The sequence below is a fragment of the Symphalangus syndactylus genome, chromosome 15 (genome assembly GCF_028878055.3).
Source record: "Symphalangus syndactylus isolate Jambi chromosome 15, NHGRI_mSymSyn1-v2.1_pri, whole genome shotgun sequence".
Taxonomy (NCBI): Eukaryota; Metazoa; Chordata; class Mammalia; order Primates; family Hylobatidae; genus Symphalangus; species Symphalangus syndactylus.
The window spans coordinates 90,346,045-90,371,597 of record NC_072437.2 but is presented as its reverse complement, the minus strand read 5'-3'; the positions used below and the strand labels follow the sequence as shown (position 1 = coordinate 90,371,597).

General features: G+C 41.9%; 1 long non-coding RNA gene across 2 annotated transcripts; it reads left to right on the top strand.

The window, feature by feature from the left end:
• The first annotated feature begins 1,623 nt into the window (after positions 1-1,623).
• On the top strand, positions 1,624-24,616 carry LOC129464029 (uncharacterized). Of its 2 annotated transcripts, none has more exons than XR_010116090.1 (3): positions 1,624-3,294; positions 6,402-6,619; positions 24,330-24,616. It is a non-coding gene; the product is annotated as an uncharacterized lncRNA (long non-coding RNA). The 2 variants fall into 2 exon arrangements; XR_010116089.1 differs by lacking the exon at positions 24,330-24,616 and adding an exon at positions 11,197-12,227.
• The last annotated feature ends 937 nt before the right edge of the window (positions 24,617-25,553 follow it).

The window sequence follows — 25,553 nt, the reverse complement described above, 5'->3', positions numbered from 1 at the left end:
CTTCCTCTACCCCTGTATTTCACTCGGCTCTCTAAATTGACTAAGCTACAAGTAAGGTTGGAAACTTCTCCTGCAAAGGGACCTTCAGTTTCTCCAGTGGGGAGTGTGTGTTTGGGTGAGGAGGGTCTCCCTTTCCCACTTCCACTATTGGGGCACTCACAGTATTTGGTGTGTCTCCCAGGTCCTGCAGTAGCAGTCTGCTTCCTTCAGAGGGTCTTGGGTCCTCTCAGGATTGCTGGTTTGTTCTTGCAGTTGATCTGGAGCTTAAATTCACAATGCGAATATATATCTGCACGCTGCTCTGTCTGGAGCTATCGGCCTGTCATTTTTCTTACACTGTTTCCTTTTATTTTCTGCAAATGGGATTCCAGTAACAACTTGACTATTCATACATCGGGTTATTTGGATTATGATATAATGAAGGGCTGCACTACATTAAAAAGCAAAGGACTAATCAATTATGATGAAATTCAATAAATTAATGCAAAAATCAATGCAGCTAGCAAAGACTGCATATATATATTTTTAACTGCTTTCTTTATGGATGAGGAGCACATAGTTCAAATCATGGTTAAAAATCCTTGGTTAAAAAAAAAATGTCCCCATCTAAGTCTAATACTATAATTAGGACAAAGGGGCTTAGTCAGGACTTCCTCAAAATTTCTTGTGCTCAATTCAGGCATTAAGAAATGATGTGTGTCGTATGTTCACTGCAGCACTATTCACAATAACAAAGACATAGAACCAACCTAAATGCCTATCGATGGTAGACTGGAGAAAGAAAATGTGGTACATATGCACCTTGGAATACTACGCAACCATAACAAGGAAGGAGATCATGTCCTTTGCAGGCACATACAGCTGGAGGTCATTATCCTTAGCAAACTAACCGCAGGAAGAGAAAACCAAATACTGCATATTCTCACTTATAAGTGGGAACTAAATGATGAGAGCACATGGACACATAGAGGGGAATAAGATACACTGGGACCTACTGGAGGGTGGAGGGTGGGAGGAGGGAGAACATCAGGAAAAATAACTCGAGTGCTAGGCTTAGTACCTGAGTGATGATATAACGTGTACAACAAACTCCTGTAACACGAGTTTACCTATGTAACAAACCTGCACATGTACCCCTGAATCTAAAATAAAAGTTAAAGAAAAAATAAGTGTGTTTTTGTGTGTGTGTGTGTGTGTGCTCGTGTCCTCACGCGCGCTTGCAGCCTGAGAGTGGAAGAAGAAATTGTGAACAGGAACCCTATGTTTGCTTATTTGTCTGTGTCACCACTCATTCTCCCACCCTATTCTCCTCCTAGTGATCCCTCCCAAACTATGTCTGCCCCAAATCTTTTCCTCTCACCCTCAAGCCTGGAAGATTCAAAGGAGATGGGAAGCGACCCCGCCTTCTTATGAATATGCGACAGCAAGGGACTGGGAGAAGCAGAAGAGAAAATCCCTGCAAGGAATCCACCCCAGGTCTGCCTGCCCCGGCTCAGCCCCGGCCTTCCCACCCTCCCCACGTCCTTTCAAGAACAGCAAACAATAGCACAACCCAGCCCTGGAAGCCGCGCTGGCCACGGAGGGTGACGCAGAACTGCTCATCGCCAGCGAAAGGCGGCATCCCGAGAGCCCTCCAGAGCCGATCTGAGCTCTGCTGGGCGGGAAAGCGGAGACTAATTCTCAGCGGTCCCGGGCCCAGCGGCTGGGAGGTCCCGCGCTGGTCAAGCAAAGGAGGAGGGCGCAGGGCACGGGGGCGGCGCGCGCCCGGGACAGTTTCCCGTCGGCTTCTCCCGGACTGTCCTACCACTTCCATCCCGGAGCGGGATGCTCGTATCCCCGCGCAAGGCCTCCTGCGGACGTGGAAGAGATGCTGAGAAAGGCAAGCGGGGTTTCGCTACCGGCTGCCACCCCTCCCGCCCTTTTGGAGAAGGTAGAGCTAATCAGCATTTGGCCGAAATCTTGTGTCCATGGAACACTTATTATTATTATTTTTCCTGAAACGCAGGTGAGAGTTGATGAGGCTCAGCGTCTCCAGATAAAAGAAGGGACGGAGCTGTAGGTGCGGTGAGGTTTGAAAAGTTGCGGCGGCCCCGGCAGCTGCAGGGGGAGAGGGCGGAGCAGAGCCCAGGCCGCACCAGACTGGCCCTGAGTCTCCAGGGCTCCTCGTCCCCATGCGCCAGCGTGTCTGATGCTTCACTGGACCCGGATCTCTTTCTCAATGTCATCTCACAGCCTCTGTCCCTTGGGTAGGGAATCAGGCTTCTGAGCTATCATCTGCTTAATGCCGTCGTCCTCTGCTTTGGAAAATATTTGAATTGTGATCTGATAGAAGACACGAAAAAGTTAGAATACTGCTAGATTCCAAAGGAAAAAAAAAGTTTCTTCGTTTACAAGTAGCACTACTGATGGGAATTTCTTAATTATTATCATTTTAAAAAATACAGAACCAGGTTTGGATCCTTGAAAACGAATTGGTCCTCAGCCTTTCAAACACTGGCCAAAAAAATTTGCAAAAGAAAAACACAGGCATCAGGTAGCAGGCACAGTATTAAAAATTCAGACAGTTTTACTGTTGGATCTTAAAAATATATTAGAAGGGTGTGACTTTCATAAAGGACGAGAGAGAATCAACTTCATTCTATTTCGATGGGTATTTTCTAGATATGCCAGATAATTTTGTCTTATTATCTCAAAGATTACTTGTTTCAGCCATACACCATGGAGAAAAAAATGGCAAGGGGTTTGAATGATCGTTTCCAGAGCAGTTTTTGGTGGCTGCAGTAGTACTTCCATTTTACAAATTCTCTGTGTTAGTCATTCATTCATATATTCATTCACCAAACATTTATTAAGGCTCTTCTATGTGCTGTGTACAGTGCTAGACTTGGGAGAAGAGGGATAAGTGGTGAGAGGGACATACAAAATTGAATTAGAAAAATTCACAGTTTAGGGAACTGGAAATGCTAGGAAGCAGTTGTAAACCACTATGATACATTCTTGTCGTGAGACGCCACCAGGACAGCCCCTGCTACTGGCCGGGAGAGGTACACTGACCACAACTGAGCGTCAGTGTTCATCTGCGTGGTGGCCTTTGCTCTTTCAAGGCAGCCATTATTGGTTCCATTTTCAACAGGAGGAGGCCAACACTAAAAGTGCAGTGATGAGCCTCATGTCTCACAGCCAGTCAGGCTCCTAATCCAAAAGCCACTGCTATGACTTGCACTTCCGGACGTTCTGCCATTTGATCCCTACAACCTCACTACCTGAAGGACTATATTTTGACCATTCTTAATGGTGAGTGCAAATTTCTAAATAATAATAATGCAATTTTGTTTTTGGTTGAGATGTTTCTAAAGTCACATATTTCTAAAGTTAGATATCAATTGCATTTCTGAAGAATATGTGTTTTTCCTACTGGAATGTTGCTGTTGTCCATAACCTTTTTTTTCCCCAGGGTTTCTGAGAAGTTATTGAGAAAATTAAAATTTAGTTATTTATGATTTTAAGACATTTAGAGGCACTTGTATTTTAAAGTATGCTATAAGTTGCTATAGTATTAGATTTGTTTGAAGCAAACACACCAGTTATTATTGAAAATTTTATTAACTTTTTAAATGTTTTGTCAGATTTGTTAGTTTCCACTTGCAGTCACATTAGAGAGGTGATAGGAGAAATTTCCATCTGGAAAGTTGTCCTAGAAAGTTCAGGTATGGACCTGGCTGGTCCTGCGTGGAGATTTAGCTATGTGTGCCCCGATGCTGAAAACCTCTTCGAACTGATTTTATTAGTGATTTCACTGTTTAATGTTTTCAAATAGATTACAGAATCCCTGAAGGCAAGAACCAGGTCTTTTGTGTCTTTAGAATCCTCTTCCTAATGCCAAATACAACACTCTTCATAAATGTTAACTGGCAGAAAAACAAAAATAAACTTTACCAGGCTGATGAAAACCACAGTAGAAATAATCCTTTCATACATACTATTCGGAGTCACAGAAGTTTTATTTCTTGGTTAATTTTTTTATGACGGCTATACTGTAAAATGCTAGGGAGTATCTATTTTACAGGTAGAAAAACTGAGCCATGGTGATTAATATACAAAGCATTTTCCACTGCATTATCTTAATTGAACCTCACAACAACCATTCAGGAATTCAAATGCAATTTTTTCTTTCTTTTTTTTTGGAGATGGAGTCTCGCTCTTGTTGCCCAGGCTGGAGTACAATGGCACGATCTTGGCTCACTGCAACCTCTGCCTCCCGGGTTCATGCTATTCTCCTGCCTCAGCCTCCCAAGTAGCTGGGATTACAGGCATGCGCCACCACGCCTGGCTTATTTTGTATTTTTAGTAGAGACAGGGTTTCTCCATGTTGGTGAGGCTGGTCTTGAACTCTCGACCTCAGGTGATCTGCCTGCCTCAGCCTCCCAAAGTGTTGGAATTACAGCGTGAGCCACCGCGCCCAGCTGCATTTTTTTTTTTTTTTTTGAGACGGAGTCTCGCTCTTTTGCCCAGGATAGGGAACAGTGGCGTGATTTTGGCTCACCTCATTCTCTGCCTCCCTGGTTCAAGTGATTCTCCTGCCTCAGCCTCCCGAGTAGCTGGGATTACAGGCATCCGCCACCACTCTCGGCTAATTTTTGTGTTTTTAGTAGAGACAGGATTTTGCCATGTTGGCCAGGCTGATCTCAAACTCCTGACTTCAGGTGATCTGCCCGCCTTGGCCTCCCAAAGTGCTGGGATTACAGGCGTGAGTCACCGCGCCCCCCCCCCCATTCAAGAATTCGTATCACCATTTTAAAAATGTATGTATTTTAAAATGATACGTATTTTAAAAATACATGAGAAAACAGAGGCTCAGAGAAGTTGAGTGAGTCAGTCAGGAAGAGGTGCATCTCCTGACGGTGTGAAATGGTTTTTATTCTGCCATTGCAGGCCAGGTGCACGTATGAGCTTTGGGAGGCTGGGTCTCACCAGCCCCAGGGTGCCGAGTGCAAGATACCTCCTCTCCCTCACCTCCCCAAGGCTCTGCCTCTGTACTAGAAGAAGCCAAGAGAAACTCTTTTTTTTTTTTTTTTTTGAGGCGGAGTCTCGCTCTGTCGCCCAGGCTGGAGTGCAGTGGCTCGATGTCTGCTTGCTGCAAGCTCCGCCTCCCGGGTTCACGCCATTCTCCTGCCTCAGCCTCCCGAGCAGCTGGGACTACAGGCGCCCGCCACCACGCCCGGCTAATTTTTTATATTTTTAGTGGAGATGAGTTTCACCGTGTTAGCCATGATGGTCTCGATCTCCTGACCTTGTGATCTTCCAGCCTGGCCTCCCAAGAGAAACTCTCTTAAAAAACAAAGAATGAGGCAGAGCAGGTGAAAGGAGAAGCTGGAGAGGGGCTCCACGGAGCGAAAGGAAGTGAGGGTAAGAAAAAAGAGTCAAGTGAAGTGGATGGAAAACCAGTCAGTGTTCAAAAATGGGATTCAGGGGATGAGAGAGAGTGTCTTTACTTGGGCTGCCGTCACAAAATACCACAGCCCCGGGGGCTTAAGCAACACACATTGATTGTCTCCCGGTGCTGGGGACTGGGAGCAGGAGACCAGTGAGTCCGCAGGGATGATTTCTTCTGAGGCCTGGCTCTTTGGCTTGCAGACAGCCACCTTCTCACTGAGCCCTCACCCGGTCGTCCGTCGTTCTGTATTGTCTGTGACCTAATCTCCTCTTATAAAGACACCTGCCATGGCCGGGCGCGGTGGCTCACGCCTGTAATCCCAGCACTTTGGGAGGCCGAGGCGGGCGGATCACGAGGTCAGGAGATCAAGACCATCCTGGCTAACACAGTGAAACCCTGTCTCTACTAAAAATACAAAAAAATTAGCCGGGCGAGATGGCGGGCGCCTGTAGTCCCAGCTATTCGGGAGGCTGAGGCAGGAGAATGGCGTGAACCCGGGAGGCGGAGCTTGCAGTGAGCAGACATCGAGCCACTGCACTCCAGCCTGGGCCACAGAGCCAGACTCCGTCTCCAAAAAAAAAAAAAAAAAAAAGGACACTTGTCATATTGGATTAGTGCTCACCTATATAACCTCATTATACCTTAATTACCTCTATCATGACCCTATCTCCAAATATAGTCTGATTCTGAGGCCCTGGGGTTAGGACTTCACTATGTGAATTTTGAGCTCATAACAGAATAAAAAAGGTGACACCGGTCTATGACTTTGAAGGCAAGACCTGTTGACCTGTTTCAATTGCTTCTTTATTCCCATTAGTACTCTCTCCTAGCACAAATAAATGGTTGAGTGAGTTGTGGCCATTTATTTTTACATTAGTATATCCTGTTGGTTGTTTAAAAAAAAAATCCAGAACTGAATTCTATATTTATCTTGCTTTGTACTTTATTTTCACTCTCACCTCTGCAGGGCCAGCTTCAAACACTGTCAAGTTTTGAGGAGGGCAGATGAAGCTGATGACAGCTCCAATTCCAGCTAGGGGTGACCTGTCTGTCTGCCTTTTTTGAGCTGTGGAGTGATCGGAGTCATATTTGCTGCCTGTGCAGCACCACAGGCCTGATGAAAATGAAATGGCAACACCATGCAGATGGCGAAGCGTAGGTCTCACAAGTGTCCTGGCCACGAAGGTAAGTCAGGGCAACCTTCTGCCTGCATGGCATTATGCATGCTTATTTCCAGCAAGATACCTGCGAGTATCTCAGGCTGTTTGTGAAGGGCAGACAGTAGAATTTGAAGGTTTTCTCTGAGGCATTGAGCAACTAACAAGGTTATAATTGGAATGTGTGGAAAAGACTCAAATTATTAAAATATGTGGTCATAAAGTAACAGAGTCCAGAGCGAAGCCTGTAGGTCTTGTGGTCAGTGCCTTGACCTTGACTGGACTACACAGCGCCTGCTTTGTGATACGAATCAATACTGTTTCAAGTCGGCCAGAGAAGAAAGTTCTAGTGTCTTCTGCCATAGAAGTTTTGGTATTCTCCAATCATCAGAGTTTCACAGTACTTGGCTTTGTGTCCTTAACTTCCTTCATTACTTCATATTCTGCCTTCAAAGGGAAGGAGAGTCGTTGTCTACTTTATTCATTTAATGTCTTGTCATTTGCTGAAAGAGGCTTATTTGTTTGTTTGTTTGAGCTGGTCTCGAACTCCTGAACTCAGGTGATCCTCTCACCTCAGCCTCCCAAAGTGTTGGGATTACAGGTGTGAGCCACTGTGCCTGGCCTTATTTACCATTTTTAAGTGTACACTTCAGTGGCATTCAGCACATTCACATTGTTTTGCAACCTTCACCACCATCCATCTGCAGAACTCTTTTCATCTTGCAAAACTGGAATTTTGTATCTGTTAAACAATAACTCCCTACTTGCCCTCCCAGGCCCCTAGCAACCACCGTTCTACTTCCTGTCGCTGAATTTGCCTACTCTATGTACCTCTTACGTGTGGATTCTACAGTATTTGTCCTTTTGTGTTTGGCTTATTTCACATAACTTATTGTCCTTAAGTTCCATCTATGTTGTGGCATATGTCAGAATTTTGTTCCTTTTTAAGGCTGAGTAATATTCCATAATGTGTATGTACTACATTTTGTTTATTCATTCACCGTTGATGGAAATTTGGGTTGTTTCCACCGTTTTCATTCTTTTCAATGGCCACATGGTATTCTGTTCTATGGTGATAATGTATTACATAAACCAGTTCTCTGTGGATAGGCTTTCAGTGTTTTTCCATGCTTCCATGAATAACTGTAAACTTAAACCATTTCACACGTATACAAGCATGTTTGTCAATCAAATGTATTGATATTGATTTGTTGAAAAGGAATGTTTTGATGATATTAAATATTGGGATGTTGATGAATTGCCTTCTGTGGAGATTATACCAATTTATGTCTCCTGTAGAGAGAATCTGTCTCCCAAGCCTTCACCAACACAGCGTGTGAACAAATTCCTTCATCTTTGCTCATCTCATGATGGAAAATGATGTCTCAGTATGGTTTTAGTTTACATTTCTCCTATTTTGAGTGATCTCTGAATGTTTCAGGGCCACTGTATTTCTTTTACCGCAACTATCTGTTCCTTTGTTCATTATTCAGTTAGGCTTTTGGGTTTTTCCCCTCCTTCTTCTTTATATTGGCTGTTGTTACAAAATGTGCTTTTATTTGTTTGTGCAGCCTGTGGGAGTTTTTGGGGCTCTGCTGTGAAACAGGAGATTGTCTGAGAATTAGTAAAACCTACTTTTCAACGCCGTTGATCGAATACTGGCTCGGTGACAGTAGGTTTTATTCAGGGGAGAGTCCAGTGCCGTAGGAGGCCTTACTGAGTGGTTCATATTCAGAAGGAAGAATATCTTTGTGAGAATGTTATACCAATCTCTATTCTCATAATTGTTTTAATGTTAAGATTTACTTATCTTTTAAAAGTTGAATGTGTAAACTCCAGATAACAAATAACTTAGTAATAGCATATTGTTAAATTTCATTTTGCTAAGCCCATACAGCTAACTGCATACTGGAAAACTCAAACTCCACATGTCCCACTCTGAATTCGTTCCTTTGACCCATAGAGTAACTTCTCAGTCCCTGAATTTTCTGTCTTGCTTTTCCAGATATCTCTCCACTCTCCTCCTCATCCAGTACATCACCGCCATGGGCTGAATGTTTGTGTCCCCCCAAATTTCTATGTTGAAATCTAAGCCCCAGGATGATGGTATCAGAGATGAGGGCTTCGGCAGATGGTTAGGCCATGAAGACAGAGGCCTAATGAACGGGGTTGGTGCCTTTAGAAAAGCGGCCCCAGAGAGCTGTCTTGTCCCTTCTACCATGTGAGAACACAGAGAGACAGCACCATCTGTGAACCAGAAGGTGGCGCTCACCAGACATTGAATCTGCTGATGCAGTGATCTCGGATGTGAACCAGAAAATCTGAGACAGGTCTTAGTTAATTTAGAAAGTTTATTTTGCCAAGGTTGAGGACGTGCCTGTGACACAGCCCCTCAGGAAATCCCGATGACATGTGCCCAAGGTGGTCAGGGCACAGCTTGGTTTTATACATTAAGGGAGACATGAGGCATCAATCAATATACGTAAGAAGTACATTGGTTCGGTCTGGAAAGGCGGGACAACTTGAAGCAAAGGCAGGAAGGCTGGAAGCAGGGAGGGAGCTTCCATGCCACAGATGGGTGATACACAAATGGTTACATTCTTTTGAGTTTCTCATTAGCCTTTCCAAAGGTGGCAAATCAGATATGCATCTATCTCAGTGAGTAAAGGAGTGACTTTGAATAGAATGGGAGGCAGGTTTGCCCTAAGCAGTTCCCGGCTTGAGTTTTCCTTAGTGATTTTGGGGGCCCAAGATGCTTTCCTTTCACATGGACTTCCCAGCTTTTAGAACTGTCAGAGATAAATGTCTGTTGTTTATAAGCCACCCAGTTTATGGCATTTTGTTATAGCAGCCCAAACCAAGTAAGAAGACCACAAACCAGTTCTACCTAAACAGTCCCTCCATGTGTCCACCATCCTGAGTCCCCATTACCACGCCTTGTCCAGACCCCAACATTTCTGTGGCTTGATGCAATAAAAGTTTACTGCCTAAATAACAGGTACAGAACTTTGTGTGGACAAATGTGCTCTTTTCTCCTGGGGTAATATCTACGTACAAATGACTGGATCATGTTGTAGGTATTTTTAACTTTTTAAAAAACTACCAAAGTGTTTTCCATAGTCTTTGCACCATTTCACTTTCCCACCAGCAGTGAATGAGTGTTCCAGTGACTGCATTCTCAGCAGCACTTGTTATCATCACCTTAAAGAGTTTTAGCCATTCTAAAGGTGTGTAGTGGCATCTTGGAGTGGTTTTAATTTGCATTTCCTTAATGACAAATGACGTTGAGCTTTTTTCATTTTCTAATTTTCCATCTGTATATCTTCTTTTACAAAATGTCTGTACAAATCTTTTGTCCATTTTTACCAGGATGTTTGCATATTATTGTATTTGAGAGTGTTTTAGAAGCATGTTCTGGAAAAAAGCACTTTATCAGATACATGATTTACAAATGTTTTCTCCCCACCTTTTAATTTTCGTAACAGTGCCCTTCAAAAAAACAGAAGTTTTTAATTTTGATGAAATCTAGTTTACCAATTGTTTTCTTTTTTTTTATGGATTGTGCTTTTTGTTGTTGCGTGTATGAAATCTTTGCCTAACCCAAGATTGCAATATTTTCTTTACATGTGTTCTTACAGAAGTTTTATATATCTATGTTTTACGTTTAGGTCTATGATCAATTTCAGTTAATTTTCATATAGGGCATGAGATATGGATTCAGGTTCATTTTTTGGCACATGAACATCCATCTGTTCCAGCACCATTTGGTGAAAAAAAGATACTTTTCCGTTGAATTACTTTTTCATTTTTATTGAAAATAAGACAAAATTCCAAATACCGTAATCCTGAATGCTAAAATCCCAAAAGACCAAAGATCCTAAAGTATAAATCTCTAAATTCTAAAATTCTGAAAATCACAATCACAGGATAGGGTTTTTTTCCTTTTCTTTAATTTTTTTCACTATTTTAAATAGCATTTTTTTAACAATTCACTATGCTATGTATTTCATCATTGCATTATTTCCAAAACTTGAGGTATAGATTGTGCAGAGACGTTCAGAGAGTCCTAATTTGTTTCATGCATTTTTTGCAAATGTGACTCCATGAAAGTTCATTATCTCAATGTTGACTTTATGTATAAACATTGTGTATGTACGTGAAAACATTGAAACTTCCTCAGTGATGTCCTTTTTGTACACCTGCATTTGTAAAAGACAACATTTTTTGAGATCTCAGCTCTTTGGGTGACTGCATATAAGTGGTAATCCATTGTGGTTTTTGATCAATCTTGTCAAAAGACTTTGGTTTTTTATCACAGTATTTCAGATGAGCACATTTACAAAGCTGGGTGCACACAATTACCAATCATAGTGATATGTGTTTAAACGTTTTCCTTTTGACCTACTTCTTTAGGAATACAGTTTGTCTGCTCACAAATGGTATATCTGTGCCAGGTATAGTCGTATACCTGAGTATTTATTCTTGCAAAAACAAGTATGCTATTATTGCTTATTTTATTGTGTAAAGTGGTAAAGTGGCTGATGAAGTGTTCTGTTGTGTTTTTATATGTTTCTCAAATAAACTCCCCCCCCCCTTTTTTTTGAGATGGAGTCTCAAGTTGTTGCCAAGGATGGAATGTAGTGGTGTGATCTCGGCTCACTGCAAACTCCGCCTCCTGGATTCAAGCGATTATCCTGCCTCAGCCTCCCGAATAGCTGGGATTACAGGCATGCACCACCATGCCCGGCTAATTTTTGTATTTTTAGTAGAGATGGGGTTTCACCATGTTGGCCAGGCTGGTCTTGAACTCCTGACCTCAGGTGATCCACCTGCCTCAGCCTCCCAAAGTGCTGGGATTACAGGAGTGAGCCACTGTGCCCATACGCCCCCCCCCTTAAAATGTAAGTAAATATCTTAAGGAATTTTTAAAATTATTTTTCCAGAATTATATTTTCAGGATTTTGGATTTTAGGGATTTTTATCTTTCAGAATTTTAAGATCTGGGATTGTGTCTTTCAAGATCCCTTCTTCAGGGACTATGACAGGCTTCCCTCTAGACAGCGTGGGCTAGGAAGCATGTTCTGGAATGTGACATTTAAGCTGAGAACTGAATTGTACAAAAAACCTAGCCACGCCAATTACCCTAAGTGAATTAATGCAAAAATAGAAGTCCAAATACCACATGTTCTCACTTATAAGTGGGAGCCAAGCATTGGGTACACAGGGACATAAAGATGGGAAAATAGACACTGGGGATTCCAAAAGGCAGGAGGAAGGGAGAGGGTTGAAAATCTACCTATTGGGCACTGTGTTCACTATTTGGGTGATAGGATCAGTTGAAGCCCAAACCTCACCGTCATGCAATAAATCCTTGTAACAAAGCACTCATGTAGTTCCTGAATCCAAAAGAAAAAAAAAAAAGAACAAACAAAAACAATATTAACTTTGACCCGAAAACCACCTAGCCACAGAAACCAGGGGGCAGTAGTGGAGAAGAGGCCCCAGGAGGATTCTAGGTGAGACGACTGGACATGCAGAAGCCCTCCTGGCAAAGGAAGGGGTTTTGTGTTTAGGAAGTGAAAGCCCAGGTAGCTGAGCTGTGGTGAGCCGGGGAGAATGAAGGGATGAGACAGGAGAGACACAGGCTTCCGTTCTGGGGGTCCTGTTGCTGCCCTACCTCCTCAATGATCCTCCTGGCCCCTCTCCACTAGGCAGGAAGCAATGGCATCTTTTTTTTTTTTTTTTTTTTTGAGACAGAGTCTTGCTCTGTCGCCCAGGCTGGAGTGCAGTGGCGCCATCTCGGCCCACTGCAAGCTCCACCTCCCGGGTTCACGCCATTCTCCTGCCTCAGCCTCCCGAGTAGCTGGGACTACAGGCGCCTGCCACCACACCCGGCTAATTTTTTGTATTTTTAGTAGAGACGAGGTTTCATCGTGTTGGCCAGGATGGTCTCGATCTCCTGACCTCGTGATCTGCCCGCCTTGACCTCCCAAAGTGCTGGGATTACAGGCGTGAGCCACCGCGCCTGCCCTCAATGGCATCTTTTACCATGAAGTTGTCAGCACAGTTGGGAAATAGCCGGCAGTTTCGGGGGAGTTTCTCAAGGCTTGGATTTGGCTAGGAATTTAGGCAGTGGTGGGGACAGACAGAGGTTTTAGGAATGACCACCCTGTTTCCAGTATATAGGAAAATGACTTCTTGAGATAGAAAACTCTGAAATTCTTTTTTTTTTTTTTTTTTTTTTTTTTTTTTTTTTTTGAGACCGAGTTTTGTTCTTGTCACCCAGGCTGGAGTGCAATGGCGTGATCTTGGCTCACTGCAACCTCCGTCTGCTGGGTTCAAGCGATTCTCCTGCCTCAGCCTCCCAGGTAGCTGGGATTACAGGTGCCCGCCACCATGCCCAGCTAATTTTTGTATTTTTAGTAGAGACGGGGTTTTGCCACGTTGGCCAGGCTAGTCTCGAACTCCTGGCCTCAGGTGATCCACCCGCTTCAGCCTCCCAAAGTGCTGGGATTACAGACGTGAGCTACCGCGCCCAGCTGAAATTCTTTTTGTTTTATTTTTGTCAAACTTGGTGGCAGAGTGTGCAAAAGAACAGAGTGAGGTTTTGGAAAGGTTGGATTTGTAGCATTTTTGTGATGTCTGGTTGAAGATGTGAGGCAGCCAGTTACAATTGTGGATCTGCAGCCTGTGGGAGAGCCCTGGGTTATTGGTGTGAATTCAGGACTTGGTGGTGGGTTCCTTTCCTGTGGTTGCTGTCAACAGAGGACCACAGCACAGCGGCTTGAGCAACAGATGCCTTCATGCCTTCTCCTTCATGGCTCCGGAGGCAGAAAGCCTGCGGGCGAGGTGTCATCAGGCCAGCAGCTTCTCCCAGGGCTGTGAGGGGACCTGCTCTAGGCCTCTATCCTCACTTCCGGCAGCTTTGGGCACTCCTGAGCTTGTAGGTGGCCACCTTCTCCCTGGGTCATTATGTCGTCTTCCTCTGTGTGGTTCTGCCTCTGCGTCCAAATTTCCCTGTTCTGTGAGGACCCTGGATTATGCCCCAGTCGAATCACCTAAAGCTTAACTGCATCCTCTGCAGAGACCTTTTTTTTTTAAATAAGGCCACATGGATAGGTGCTGGGGGCTAGGGACTTCAACGTCTTTTTGGGGGCACAATTCTACCTGTAGCAGATGGTGATGCAGCTGTGAGCCTGGGTGACATCACTTGGAGAGAGTTGGGGGTAAGAGCAGAAGAGGCCACGTGCCCAGCCTGGAAGAACTGTGTGAGTTCATAATAATAGTGGCCAAGGAGGGGAGAGAGGAGAGAGGCGAGGGGAGCAGGCAGCAGGAAAACACAGAGGCGGCAGCCCAGAGCTTGGAGGAGGAGGAGAGGCAGTGAAGGAGGGTGAGGCATAGTTTCAAATGCTGCTGAAAGGTTAAGTATGTTGCAGTAATTTGAAGGCTAAAACATGCCATTGGATTTCATAGTCAGGCGTCACCTGTGCCCTGTGCCTGAACTGCTGTGGTGTAGATGAGCCTGGCTGAGGAAGCAGCCAGCCAGAGGGGAAGGAGGGGAGCCAGGCTCCGGGCCTGCTTAAGGGTTGGAAGAGGGTAGACCGGCTGCCAGAAGGCGCATGGGCTTGGCTAGGGAGAGGCTTTTAAAAACGAGAGGGATCTTAGAAGAAAGGGGATCCAGTGGGTTGGAAAAAGTACAGGGGTCAGCATGGGCGGTCCAGGAGTTGAAGGAGCAGTGGTGAGGGCTGACTGAGCAAGCGATCTGCGATCTGCTGGGAGAGGCCCCGGCGCTGACCCCATAGATTCGCAGTGATTTCGGAAGATGAGGCTGGGGTGTGGCTGTGGGAAGGATGGTCAGACATATTTTTCTTCTATTGTATTAATGTCTTATGTGAAGATGGAGTAACCTCTTGGCTACCATATATATATATATATCTCACATCTTCTCACACATTTAATTGTAAAAATGCTCTACTTAATCCTAATCCAGCCACCTTCTGTGCAATTCCAAATGTGCTCACCTTCTCCCCAGTGGGTAACAATCCAGAATCACATATAGCTTCTGTACTGTGAAGTGACACAATTTAGCCCTTCTGAGTTCAGGTTTTCTGGGTAGTGTCAATTCCTCCATTAGCTTGGATTTGATCAGGTTTATGACTTCTCACCATTCTGCAGGTTATGACATAAATGATAAAAGTAGCTTCTCCTGCCTACCCGATACAGTGAAATGGAATAAAAATCAAACCGTAAAGGGGGAAAGAAGTGCCATACATTGATTACTGGTACAGATTCTATGACACCGTATCTCGCTGAGCAAGCGTAGCAGGATGAATGATAGAAACAATGAGTCTCATGAGCATTCTCTTCGTTGCCTCACTTCTCTGGATGTAGAATAAATTGTTGGAACCACCTTCAGAAAAGGCACCGAGGGAGGATTTCCTACTGGTGCTTGTGGTGATAGCAGGCAGGTGTTGGAGGAGATGCTAGTGAATGGCTTTGATCTTGGCACTTCAATGTTGTGGTTTGGTTCAGGGTCTACCATAATGCTGGACGGTCACAGGTCTCTGTACCACAGGCTAGGGACTTTTTTTGACAATACACTTTCCTTAAAACTGTAACTAGTTTCTTAACAATTTTATTTAGGATCTTGTATCCGATGCCAGAAATCTTGTACTGTTCTCAGTTTGCTAAAGGAATAGCCATGGTCCTCACAGCCTTTAGGTCTTTTGTTTGTTTGTTTGTTCTTTTTTAGCATTTTGTCAAGAAGATCTTTCTATGACTCTAATTCTTAGCCACATAGAGTTTGTCTCTGGAATACTTAGGAGTCTTTCTTTAATCTTCCCTTGAATGTCACCCTTGTCCATTCATTGCATTTCAGACCAGTGCATTTAGCAATAGAAAAAGGCACCTTCATTTTTGTTTGTAAGATACAGCATGGTGGTGTGGGCCTGTAGTCCCAGCTACTCAGGAGACTGAGGTGGAGAGGATTGCTTGAGCCCAAAGGGTAAATGCTGCAGTAAGCCATGATCACGCCACTGCACTCCAGAATGGGCAACAGAGCTTGACCCTGTCTCAAAAAAAAAAATTATTGCCATAATATTTATAATATTCTTTCATTATATTTTAATCTCTACTGCAACTGTAGTTATGCTCATCTAATTCTGAACCATATTTGTATCTTTATATTATTTTCTTTAAAAATATTGTTAGATGTTTTTCAAAAAATGTTTCATCTTTGTTGATCTACTTTAGGGTATCTTTGTTTTCTGCTTTATTGCTTTCTGCTCTTATTCATATTAATTCTTAATTAAACTTTCTATGTATTTATCCTATTATTTTTTTCTTAACTTCTTACATTTAATTAAAATGGATTCTCAGCTTATTAATCTTCAGCTCCTTATCTTTTATAATCTAATCATTTGAAGCTATAAAATTTCTCCTAAGTACAGATTGGGTTATATTTCATATCTTAATATAGACCCTTTTCATAATTATTCACATCTAATTGCTTTCTAATATCCTTACTCATTTGTTCTCTGATCCATGAGCTATTAAAAGGTATATTTTTTCAAATGTCCAAATGTATGGAGTGATTTTAATTATCTTTTTATTACTTATTTCTAGTGTAGTTGTATTGTGGTAAGAGAACACATTCTGTGAGGAACTATTTTTTGAAATGTGTCAAGACTTACTTCATGGTATAGGATGTAATCAGTATTCACAAATGTTTCATTTGCTTTTGAAAAGAACATGGATTCTCTAGTTGTTATAATATGTGGCCAAATGTGTTGCTCAAATCTTTATCCTGACTGATTTTCTGCCTGCTTGATCTATCAGTTACCAAAAAATATCTAGGAAACAGTCCTTCCCCCCTTGCTGTGGATGCGTCAACCTCCCCTTATGGTTCTCAGCTCATTCTTGGACCACGGAATGGAAAGCTGTCGGCCTCCAGGGATCAGTAGCTACATCTGATGGTTTCCGGCTTCCCTTCCTTGAAAGGCTTCCCTACCTGTTACACATAGAAAATGAAAACATACCACCAAAAACAAAATAAACAAAAACCAGAAAGCAACTCTTTAGAAAGACTCCAGTGGCCCGAATGTTGCCGCTACCTGACAGTCAGCGCGGATTAGCCAGCCTCATGAGAGATGATAAGGAATGGAGATTTTCTGAGTAAAAGGCTCAGAATTCAGATCAGAGTCAGAATAACAAATGAACTTTTCAAAAAGCAGCTGCCCAAACCAAACAAGGAATTTTTCACTTCTTTACAAAGTGTGGAGAGAAATATGGGCCTCCCATTGGTCTTTCCACGAGACAGTCACACACACATCACTTCCTCATCATCACCATCATTAGCATAATTTATAAAAGTTGAAAAGACTGGAAATAAAATTGATCCTGGAGAAATAGCAACCAACAGAATTCACTTTAAATGCAAAGGAGCAACAAAATTTATTGACTGAATTAAACACAACAGTTAAAATGGCAGTGTTGTAGTTTCATTTTCAGATGTTCGAATGGAACAAGAAAAGTGCTATTAGCTCAAGCTTCTTACATTCATTAAAAGAGTGACTATCAAAAACAGCAACATGCACAATGGTACATATGCACAAAATGGAATTATATCAACAAATATACAAAATACCCAAAATAAAATATTTACAGGTTTAAAAATATAAACATTGATTCCTCTATCCCATTAAACCATTGGAGTAAAGAAAGGAGAAAAGACCCTATTGCTATTTAGAATCCCTTTTTAAAACAAGTTTTTAAAACATAGAATTAGTTCTAGGAGACAATTTTTGATGTTTTTCAGGGGTTCAACATTCTATTATAAAAATACTATCTATAAACCTACTAACAATTTTCCTCCTGTGCACAAAAGTAATACTGCCAAAAGCCTGTCCTCAAAGATGCCTGACTTTCAGGAAAACTAATTATAGAAATGGAGTTTCTCGTTTGGGTTATCTTTGTTACTATTTTCAAATAACCTGCAATTCCCTATATTACACTGAGATACTTTATATAAATAACGTGGGCGAAACCTGAATTTCACAATGAGCCTGCTAGGTAGCTGGTGTCAAGTACAAATGATAGGAATTGACTTTGCCTTCATCAAAAGCATTTTCCCTGATATTCCTGATACACCTACCACTATCAGATCCTCCATATTCAGTAAGATTTATTCTGGAAGCAATGAAAATGTTAAATATTACTTTGCTAGAGTTTCTCTTCCTTTATTTAGAAATAAATGTGTAGCGGGGACCAATGGTTGTAATGTAGATATTTGAGAAAGTTCATTGATTCCTTCAGGCCACCTGGAGCCATTTCAAGGCAAGTGAACAAGCATTTTCTGCATGTCTACTCCATGCCCCTATGCTATTGAACCAGATATTTTTAGTATTTCTGCTTTAGTTTATTAAATGATTCAGGTCTGAGAGTATCTGAGAAAGTATAATATGTCTCAAGTAACCAAGACCCTAGGTTGTATGTTATTTAAAACATGACTTCTCACATAGAGCAGAAAGTTATTCTATTCAATCATTGAAGAATTTCCAAAATTACCCCATTTTACCAATACCTACCTTACATGGTTCTCGTGAATAGTAAAGATAACAACGTAAAAAAAGCACACAGCATCCTCTCTGGCACCATAGTAAACATACAGGATATGTTAGTAGAATTCAATATAAAATACTCATCTTCATGGTGGCTGACTTATTGAAGGTGTTCAATAGCTATTAGTTGAATGAGTTAATGAATCAGAAAATGTAGGACAGGATTCAGTGGCTGTAGACAAAACATAGGATGGACAGCTATTAAAGGAGCCACGTGCTTATTTCTGAAGTTCAGAATTGCATCGAGGCAAGGGACAACTCATACAGGTGTCATTTAAACAAACACAGATAACAAGTTGGCAAAGATGTGGAGAAACTGGAACCCTTGTGCACCATTGGTAAGTATGTAAACAGATGCAACCACCGCGGAAAGCAGCACAGAAGTTTCTCAAAAAATTAAAAATAATTCTATGTTTAATTCGAATTACCATATGAATGACCCAGTAATTCCACTTAAGCCAGTCACAGAAGGACAAATACTGCGCGTTTCCACTTCTATAAGGGATCTAAAATAGCCAGACTCATAGAAGCAGAGAGTAGAATGATGGTTGCCAGGGGCTGATGGGGAGGAAATGAGGAGCTGCTGTTCAATGGGCACAGAGTTTCAGTTACGCAGGATGCATAGGTTAGAGAGATTTGCTGTACAACACTGTGGCTATAGTTAACAATACTGTATTGTGCACTTAAAAATTAAAGAAGGTAACCCGGGCATGGTGGCTCATGCCTATAATCCCAATGCTTTGGGAGGCCAAGGCAGACAGATCACTTGAAATTGGGAGTCCAAGATCAGCCTGGCCAACATGGAGAAACCCCATCTCTACTAAAAATACAAAAATTAGCTGGTGTTGGTGGTGCACGCCTGTAGTCCCAGCTACTTGAGAGGCTGAGGCAGGAGAAGCACTTGAACCCGGGAGGTGGAGGTTGCAGTGAGTCGATACCATGCCATTGCACTCCAGCCTGGGTGACAGAGTGAAACTCCATCTCAAAAAAAAATTAAAGAGGGTAGATCTCATATTCAATATTATTACTACAGTTAAAACACACACACACACAGACCACCCAGAACTCACCTAGACTGGGCTTAAGGTAGGAAAAAAACAAGTGAAACAAGCATGCTTGGAATGGCTGAAATCCTGTCAGGGCAGTAGTATCACGGTGACACCAGAAGAGATTTCTGCCTGTACTTCCCACGTTAATCCTAAGAGAAGAGGATCCCTCCAAGGGAAGGCCAATGTTTGCCTACTCAGCGTAGCACAGTGACAGGGTTCCCTGTATATGACTGTGGGCACCATCATCTCAGACACAAAACTCATTTCCAGCTGCATGGACATGGGTTAGCTCTTTCTATTACAAGTGAGCTGACAATGACACTAAACAGGACTTAGCTCTTCTATTACTGAAAATCACTAGAGTTTATATCCCTGTCGTAGAGACTAGGGGAAAAGAGAGAGAGAGATAGAGACAGAGATGGAGAGGGATAGAAACAAAAAGGATGAATTAAAGCTGTCATACTGGGGAGATAATATTACCTACCCCATATGGCTGTTAAGAGGACTAAGTAATTATTTCTAAGTCTCCTAGCAGCGTCTGACACATAGTAAGTATTCAACGAATGTTAACCATTGTTATATTTACTATTTTTTTTAGAGGCATTTGTGTGGCTTAATTCATAGTGCCTTTCTTCAACCTCACACCCCTCTACTTCACCCCACAAACTATAAGCAACAAATGCAAATACCAAAAAAAGGTAAAGTACATTGTTTTCCTGTTTTTAATGAATATTAAGAAAATCCAATTACAGCACAGCTTAGGTGTGAGCTCCAAACCGAATGAGTTTTATTAAGTATTAGATACAGTCTATGCCCCATAAATATGTGTTGCATTGAATTAAAGTAAGTATCAGTCATAAAAGGTGCCCAATTTCAGTTCTGGAGGCTTCATGACTATTTTCATCTTTCCTTTTGCCTTTTGAGAAGGAACTCCTTTCTGTAATCATGGAACTATCATTCTGAATCATCTCTTAAAAACATCATCTGCAGTGACATAATAACATTCCTTAGAAGTGGCTATTGCTGCAACAATCTGTCTCCTTCAAACCCTTATCACAGTGCAAGGCTTTTGAGAAGCAATGCATGACAGCCACCAGGAAATCTTCAGAGCAAGATGAGGTCTCACCATCAATGGCTGCCTGTGAGGAGCCCCACTTACACGCTGCACTGACAATGTCACAGCTCGCTTCTGCCTGTGAACTACACCCTTGCCTTTTGCTTCCCCACACAGGCTCTGTAAGACACTCGTCTACCATACTACCCCTTTGGTCCCAAACTGTTTCATAAATATTTTTGTGTGTAACGAATTGAAATTTTCTAAGGCTGAGTTTACACAAATAAGAACTGTGTTGTTCATTCCTTTCACCAGCCAGGAAAGCTGTATAGTGGCACCTTTTCACCAAGGATTCCATATTCCCCAAAGCATCCTTAAAATTGTAGTTTCCATTTTCTCCCTGCATACACTCCATTTCTCGTACTTAAATATGAGCTCCTGTCCTGGGCTTACCCTGCTAGGCACCAGGTGACCATATTCCTGAGCTGCTTCTGTGGTCTAAGAAGAAAGGCAATCCTCTAGTCCATTGAAGATCCCCGATTCTCACCTCTAAACATATGAGTGTCTTTTAGGAATACAGCTTCATAATCCATCCAGTTTTTTTTTTTTTTTTTTTTTTGAGATGGAGTCTTGCTGTGTTGCCCAGGCTGGAGTGTAGTGGTACAATCTCGGCTCACTGCAATCTCCGCCTCCCGGGTTCAAGCGATTCTCCTGCCTCATCCTCCCAAGTAAGTGAGATTACAGGAGTGCACTACCATGCTGGGCTAAGTTTTTGTATTTTTAGTAGAGAAGGAGTTTCAGCATGTTGGTCAGGCTGGTCTCGAACTCCTGATCTCAAATGATCCGCCTGCCTCAGCCTCCCAAAGTGCTGGGATTACAAGCGTGAACCAGCATACCTAGCCATAATCCATCCAGATTTAGCAAACATAGTAAAAATGTAAGAATCAAAACAGTTTTCAAATGTGAGCACAATAGCCAGGCTGCCAGAGAACAGAATTTATTTGCAATTAAATGCTGATGTCATCTTCCAGCATCTGTTAACTTCTCCCCTAGCGACTCAGAGAAAGCAGAGTTCTTCCAAATTAAGGACTCTCAGAAAAGTACTTACTTTGAGGAACTCTTAGATCTTTTAAAATGGAAAGCAATGTGGCAAAGATAACCTATATGTCATGAAAAAGTAGCCTTGTAAAAGAGAATGTAGATTCATTTTCAAATGCATATCAATTAATTCGTTTGATTTGTTCTCAAAGACAGTGGATTGTGATAACAGAACAGCTAAAGTCAATAGGTGCACTTTAAGCTTTTGCTGCAAATCTGATAATGGGAAGAGTTTGTGGTTTAATGTAGGGGTCTCGGGTGGTTGGCATTTTGTTATCTGAGTGTCCTTTTGTGTCTTGCTAGTAGCCTAATGTCACTGTAGACTTGCCCACAGCTTTCACGGATACTGTGACTGAACATAATTTGGGAAGATAAATCGTATGGAAAGGAAACTTTCAGCCTTGTGTGTATGAAGCAGTCTCGGAATTGATTTAATTGTTGCACTGTGCTGACCATTCCCAGGTCTTCTTGGGGCAGGGTCTGTTGCCCACAGCCAGCTCCAGGACACCCGATGGAACTCCCAAGGGAAGGAACACCTTCATGGGGGTGGGGGGTGGGGGCGGCCCCATCTTCCCTGAGTCCCGTCTGCTCCCCTGCGAGGAGCCCCTCAACCCTGGATGGCCACAGAGCTAAGAAAACCTCTTGATTTTCCAAGAGAACTCCAGAGCCGGAGAACAAACAAGTATACCATGGTCCATCCAATCTAGATGAGAGAAATTTAACAGGAAGGAAACAGTTGCCACTTTAACTGTAACACTGCTGTAAATGGTATCTGTTCAAAGTGCACAGATAGGTATTGGTACAAGAACTGGGATTTCACTCCTGACTCTTTATTGACTGATGACTGCAGAGCAAAATTGCGTATCTGCTTTTTAATTTCATCTTTCTAATAATTCATCTTTATGAAATTTACAAACTCGGGGTTCACGATACTGTGAAGATTTTTAAAAGCAGTGTTGCCGGGCCCGGTGGCTGATGCCTGTAATCCCAGCACTTTGGGAGGCCGAGGCGGGCGGATCACGAGGTCAGGAGATCAAGACCACGGTGAAACCCCGTCTCTACTAAAAATACAAAAAAATTAGCCGGGCGTGGTGGCGGGCGCCTGTAGTCCCAGCTACTCGGAGAGGCTGAGGCAGGAGAATGGCGTGAACCCGGGAAGCGGAGCTTGCAGTGAGCCGAGATCGCGCCACTGCACTCCAGCCTGGGCGACAGAGGGAGACTCCGTCTCAAAAAAAAAAAAAAAGCAAAAAATCCTTGAGCCAACATTGTTCCTTGCCTTACTCCTCTTACTTTGGTTATTTTAAAAATACATTTGTTCTTGAGACTCACTGTTGCAATATCCTCAGGGTCTATGTCATAGAACTGTGTTATGAGTTCAAAAGTATTATCATCAGATCTTAAGTGTGGTAGTAAATTCCTCCCAGAGAAGTTCAATATGAGGCTGCTCAGCACCTTCAATATGTCAGGTCCCTGTCAGTAGGTGCTGATTTACCAATGACGAACCACCACCAACTTTTGTGCTAAAGTAATGCAGGACCTAGGGAGGCTTCAGCTAGCTGAAAAGCTGACTGACACACTTATATCTAGGAGAAGTTACAAGACACAGTATTAAGGAATACAGCTAAAAAATATCATTAAGTAATGGTCTATTTAAATAGCCATTCAAATGTGGCTTTCTAATAACTGAATTGGGAAAACTTTCTGAAAAATTATTAATTAGGTTTGGAGATTATTGTTCCAAAAAAACTTTCTGCCATATTTGGAAACTCATTTCTCAGTCTAGAAGTTCTCTACTGTAAGTAGCATTTGTTTTGTGATGGTGGAAAATTGAGACTTTTTTTGTATCAACCATACTCTTCAATACAAAAGGACAAAATATTTTTTAAATAATTTAGGTCAGAGTTGAAGAAGTGGCTATGATTATATGTGGCATGAATTGATAGTTATTGTTACATCCAGTCCTAATCTTTTCTTCAAATGTGAACTGGATCGAATAACTCCTTAAGTCCAGCAAGGCAAAGGTAAATTAAACCTCTGGTCTACACACTTGCAATGCAGAATATTTAATGGATTTTGATAGAGTCAACTTTGGATTTGATGGAAATTTTTTACAAGTTTTTTTTTTTTGGATGCATACAAACAATAAGCTTTTTCTTCTAACATGAGCAAAGTCCCTCAAAAAGTGAGACCTGGGTGGAGCTTCATTTGATGCTGCTCCTCAAAAGTGGTTCTTGCTAAAGGATACCGTTTTTTTTTCCTTTAAAACACTGTGTTCATTTTGGAGAAGTGATAAGCTAGATCACTTTTATTCTTTTATATAAATTTCTAAAGATTTCGGTAACATTTAAATTTACATACTACTTGGTAAAGCTGTTTTTGTTAGTTATCAGATTTTTGTTTAGCCAAAAATGCTAACTTCTATCATTTAGAACACTAGGCATAAATGGGTTGACCAATTTATGCCTAGTGTTCCATTATTGGAACGCTCAGCATGTGGGAGTTATATCCTACTGCTCAAGGTCATTTCCAAGGTCTGATTGTAAAAATTCAAAAAATTGCAACCTCGCACATAAATTAAAAGAGATATAGTATTTTATTACTGGGTTTTCATTCATGTCTATCCTGATACCTGTCACATAGAGAAATTTAGATATTTTATTACACTGGGATGTCATTAATTCCATATAAAGCAATGCTAAGAGAGTCAGCATGTGTCACTGATGTGTTGCTGAAGATTAAGGTATTTTTAAGTCTCACTAAAAAGGTGGAAGGAGCCAACTGAGACACAAAAAAGGAGCTGGGGTTCTGTTCATGGTGAGGTTCTTTTTTTGTTTCTTCCAGCTCTAACGTGGGTACCCAACTGCATGGCTTTTCAGTGAGCCCCAATATAAAATGTAATAATTTTTTTTCTATTCTTAGGCTTTATCTACCAAGAAATGAATTGGATAATCCACATAAACAAGAAGCATGGAGAATGTATCCACCAGAATTTGCTGTGGAGATACTTTTTGGCGAGAAATGACTTCCAATGACATTGTAGCTGAATCCAATTAAGTATAATTCCCCCTTCCCCTTCTGGGAAAGAATTATGTTCTTTCCAACCCTGCCACATGTTCAAATGTCCTAAGTCTTCCTTGATGATGTATCTGTATTTATATATGTTTATATATGTTCTTCATAAATCTATTAAATATATATAGATAAAATGTCAGTGTTTTTCTTCTTTTTTGAAGGCACATACTTCACAGTTTCTATCTTGTATTTACGTAAATTTGGAACACAGTATGCAGGAACATCAGGCATCATTCTGAAGAACTTTGAAATAGAACTTTCATATAAAAAATGTGAGATAATTAAAAATTGTGATTCCCCAGCACCCACTTACTTACATATTTTTGGTCAAGTATTTATTCCCTGCTTTGGTTCACATTTGTAATTTCAGATTTATTAGAAAGCTAATTTATATATTTTTCTTCCCCTTCATTTACAAACTGTCTGTTAACAGATTGGCAACAAAGACTAAGTTTTAAATCCAGAAGAGAGAAATGTTTCACACAAGCAGTCCCCCAACTCCCAACACACACTTTCTCTCATTCCGAGCACTAAATAGGTAGCTTACTTGACAAGCTTCCTTTAATTACGCACAGACATGGAGGTTGGGGTAAGAAGATTGTGGTAAATATGAAGATAAGTAATCTTTGGTAACTTCTGCTTTTGTATAAAATTGTAAGTGAAGTCAAAAGAAATATTATTCTTAGAGTAATCTAGGTGTATTATTTTGAAACTCACTACTCCTGCTCCCAACCAACTTCACCTAAGCTTGGGGGAACTCTGAAGGGAGGTTATCTTTGCATTATAAACACTGGTTAGCCTTATGTATACAGGAAATCATTATTGTTTCGTCTTTGGTGCTGGGTGCTACTTTTTTTTTAACAAATTTTTTATTTGTATTTTTTATTTTTTGAGACAGCGTCTCACTCTGGTTGTCGAGACTGGAGTGCAGTGGTGTGATCTTGGTTCACTGCAGCCTCAACCTCCCAGGCTCAGGTGATTCTCCCACCTCAGCCTCCCCAGTAGCTGGGACTATAGGCGCATGACAGCACACCCGGCTAATTTTTTGTATTTTTAGTAGAGACGAGGTTT